This window comes from Peromyscus californicus, unplaced genomic scaffold (genome assembly GCF_007827085.1).
Source record: "Peromyscus californicus insignis strain IS unplaced genomic scaffold, ASM782708v3 Scaffold_14__1_contigs__length_90479793_seg_2, whole genome shotgun sequence".
In the NCBI taxonomy this organism is placed as follows: Eukaryota; Metazoa; Chordata; class Mammalia; order Rodentia; family Cricetidae; genus Peromyscus; species Peromyscus californicus.
Genome location: NW_026294436.1, coordinates 438,497 through 443,048, shown reverse-complemented (window position 1 = coordinate 443,048; position 4,552 = coordinate 438,497).

The following is a 4,552-nucleotide window of genomic DNA, read 5'->3' as shown; positions in this document are numbered from 1 at the left end:
CAAACTGGTCTAGAGAAACACTCTGCATGTGTGACTCTAGGTTATGTCACTAGCAATTAAAACTAACCTCACGGTTTTTGTGACTGAAAACATAGAAACGGATATATATATCCATCCTTGGAGGCTGCTTCCTCAGCAACAGTATTTCTATGCGCCTGTGGATACAAGTTCCAGTGTTTCCATGTTTATTTATATTATTCTGAGCAATGCGCTATCTGATTCATTCTATGAATGTGTGGGGCCATCATTGTGTGTGTATGTGTTTATGTGCTCTACATACACATCAGCTAAATACATATTTATGTATATGTTTCAATGTCTTTTTTAAAATCAATTTTAATAGAAATAAATGACATCACACTGAACATGCTTTTTAATTATTTGTTTATTTCTATTCACATTGTGTACAATAGTAGTATTGACTTTACACAACATAGATGAACATAACAGACAGCTTCTGGTGTGCCTGTGAGAGATTATCTTGAATAAGTTAATTGATGGGGGAGGACCCATGTTGACTGTTGACCAGACTAGTCCCTGGACACGGGACCCTGGACTGTATACATGGATAAAATTAGCTGGCTACTGGCAAATGTTCAGTGTTTTCTGTTTCATGGCTGTTGATGCAATGTGACTAGTTTCTTCAAGCTCCTGCAACTACAGCTTCCCAGCCACATTTTCCTGTGAGCCAGAATAAACCCCTTCTCTCCTAAGCTGCCTTTATTGGTATATTTTTATTACAACAGAAGGAAAGAAAGGAAGATGGTGTTGTAATTGTTCTTTCTCATTTGGTTAAGATTTGTGATGAGGTTATTGTAAAACACACATGTTTTTAGATGCCACATCTTACCTACTACTGTAATGATGAAAACTAAATCCACAGTAACAAGGTATTCAGACATTTTCTATTACCAAAGTATTAAACTCTTTATATTGAGTACTTTGTAAACTTTTGGATTCATTAGACTTTTGAACAGTAATAACACATTAAAGCTGTTTTTAGTTTTCAATTTTAAAATGTGTAGGTTATATGATTTGTCAGTATGAATTTACACTGTCTTCAGTCTTTGACATAATTTAATGAACATACAAGAGAAAGATTCTTGCTCCCATTAAGTGGTCACCTGCAGGGTCTAAGAACTCGGAAAATAAGCTCTTCAATAGTGCATGGGTAAGCAAGAAACTGTGTAAGTCTTAGAAGGCACGGTGACTTAGTTCAAATAATGAGAAATGTACTAGTAAAAATGAGGGGAACATGTGAAAATTTACCACTTAATTATTTTGACCCTGTAGTTGAGAAATATTTTTCCTTCCCTAATCAATTTCTTTCACATCAGAGAAAATGCCTATATATATATATATATAAACCACATGACAGTGTAACTTTGGTATCCACAACCCTCAGTTAACTATAAGAACATTATTTTTTCTAGTGGCTGTAGAGCCACCTTGTTATGTGTTCCTGTCTAACAATAGATTCCAACACAGCATATTAAAGCTCTAACAATGATGTGTTTGTTCACCAAGGTGTGGGTTAATCCAGCCCAGGCAGGTACTTCTGACAGGGTTAATCCCATACCTCCCAGTCAGTCAGGAAAGACTGTGGCAGGTGCCATGTTGCTGATTCTTCTGTGTGCATTTGTCTCTTTGAGAGATTCAAAGAGCTGGAGGAAGGAAGAATAGGGGATTCTAGGGTCTCTGTATGAATCCATGAGGAGTTTGAAACATGTTTTAAATCTATAACAGCAAATCACAGTCTCATGTCAAAATAAATCACATTTTTATTTAAGGTTCTCATTGTGGAAATACATAAGAAAGATCAAATTCAGAATTTTTACCACATAATATTTAATGAAGACAAATCGTTTCACTGGAAACCTTTTCAAAGAATGTTCTTAACAGAGAGAACTTGTCCATCCTGAAATAATGGCTCTGATGAGCTTTATTTCTCTCCTCAATCATTATCCTCCTAGAATTTTTCTTAATAATGTAAAAAGGAAATGAAAGAGCTCATTGTCCCAGACTGTGTGGGTAGACTTCTAGAGTCAAGGGCTGTTGAAAATTGTATCAGGGACAAAATAATTTCAGAAAGGAAAAGAAATACATGAAAAGTAATATATATGTATATATTTAGTGTATATATATACATATATACACTAAAACATAATCTCTACAAGCATATAGACTTACTTTTGTTTTTGAAATATTCCATTGTACTAATTTCTTGTAGTAGAAAACATCAGCTCTAAATATGAGATGAAGTGCATGGTGTGCCTTGATCATCAATAATTTGTGGCAGCACTCAGCTCTCCTTAAAGAGTTTGTTGTCAGGATAATGACAATCATGCAATTATATGTACAATTTCTGGAATGTTTCTTATATGCCAGTACTGTAGTATAGTTTTTAGCAAACATATAACTGTTGCACTGCCATCATGGTGCTGAAACCTCCTTGGCATCATAGTCACAGAAATGCAATAAGGAAGCAAAGTGACAGCTACATCTGTAGTAACAGGAGTGTGGCCATTAACCCTGTTTAGGGAAAGGGCAGTGTCACCAAATTCCAACCCAGGAATCTTCTTCCATGACCTCCTGTCTTACAGCTGCATGCAATCATGAGAGATGACAACTTATGTCGGAGGTAGGTTACCAGGTGGATGGTTACCTGGAAGTAGGACTTAATGATGCAGCTCAACTTCTGTAATCTTGCTGGAGTGACAATCTCAGTGATACAGCTGCTTCTTAGTCACCAATGCTTCTGTGACTCCTCATCCACACTTCTACAATTGCCTCTCAATGATGCTTTTATAAGGAACTTCACACACATGCTCTGTAAAGAACTACTCACTCATGCTCTGTAGGAAGCCTTCCCCCATCCTCTGTCAGGAACCCCTTTCACATGCTCTGCATGAAACTTCTCACCCATGCTCTGTAAGGAATCCCCCAGAATTCCTCCCCCATGCTCTGTGCAGAACCCCTCCCACATGTTCTTTAGGAACTCCTCCCCCATGTTCTGCATGGAACTCCCTGCCCTTGCTCTGTAAGGAACCTCTTATGTCCTTGAATATAACCCATCATCCATATTCTCTGTGAGTAACCTCTCCCCATGCTCTGTAACTGACCCTTACCCATGTATGCTCTGTAAGGCCTTGTACTGCACCTCTAAGGAACCCTCATTCTTTCTCTGTAAGTAGTCTCTTGACCATGCTCTGTGAGTGACTTCAAACCCATGTTCTCATCTACGTTCTATAAAGAATCCATCATCTATGCTCTGTAAGTAACAACTCATATACAGTCCAGTGAGTAAGCCCAATAAAATTCATTGCTTTATGAGGTTGGACCTGGATTGAATTATTATTTTTCTTGGTTTCTTATCTGGGGCAAGTAAACACTTGCTGTGGGATGGTCTGTATGTCAAGTGTGTTACTGATTGGTCAATAAATAAATCACTGATTGGCCAGTGGCCAGGCAGGAAGTACAGGCGGGACAAAGAGGAGAATAAAGCTGGGAAGTGGAAGGCTGAGAGAGAGACACTGCCAGCCGCCATGGTGACAAACAGCATGTGAAGATGCCGGTAAGCCACGAGCCATGTGGCAAGGTATAGATTAATAGAAATTGATTAATTTAAGCTGTAAGAACAGTTAGCAAGAAGCCTGGTATGGCCATACAGTTTGTAAGCAATATAAGTCTCTGTGTTTACTTGGTCGGGTCTGAGCGGCTGTGGGACTGGCGAGTGAGAGGGATTTGTCCTGACTGTGGGCCAGGCAGGAAAACTCTAGCTACAAACACTTGGTTATTTTACATTAGTAAAAGTGACATAACTGGTAAAATTTTCTGAATACGTTGCTTATAATCACTTTTATTCTTTGTTCAACTTGTGATGTTCACATTTTCTCCTTAATTTGCAGAAAGAATAATTGAAAGGGGGTACATTATCACAAACTAAATTTGTATGAAATGCTTTTAGTCACTCCACCAACCTAAGGCCCAAATCCAGTGCCAACATGTATCCTGTGGTTATGTGGGATAGCTAGAAAAGATGCCGAACAATACTGTGTTACTGGAATCTCCCAATAACTTTCCTTTGGTTTCCTAGACCTTGTGATCTCTCTGGAAAAAAGTCCAATGAGAAACACAGACAGTAGTGTAGAAGACAGCTGGAGTTTATTACAGGGTAAAGTGGAGTAGTCTTGAGACCAAGAGGAGGTAATGGCCAGGCAGAACATTGTTTCTACTTATACGTTTGATAGCCTATGCTTTATTTATTCATTTTTCATTTGTAGGACAGAAACCTTCTTGAGCGACATTTGTATTCAGGTGATTGACAGGCTGTCAATTATCTCTTAAGGTAGAAGAAAATTCTATGTCTTTATTGTAGCTAGATCGCTGTGAGAGCTGGTTTACATGGTCAATTTCTCATAATCCAGAAGCGTTGTCTTAACAACACTAATGATGAGGGAAGATCCAGCCCACTGTTAGCACCATTCCCTGACTTTGGGTCCTGGACTGTGAAAGAACAGGGAAGATAAGCTGAGTAGTAAACATTCATTAA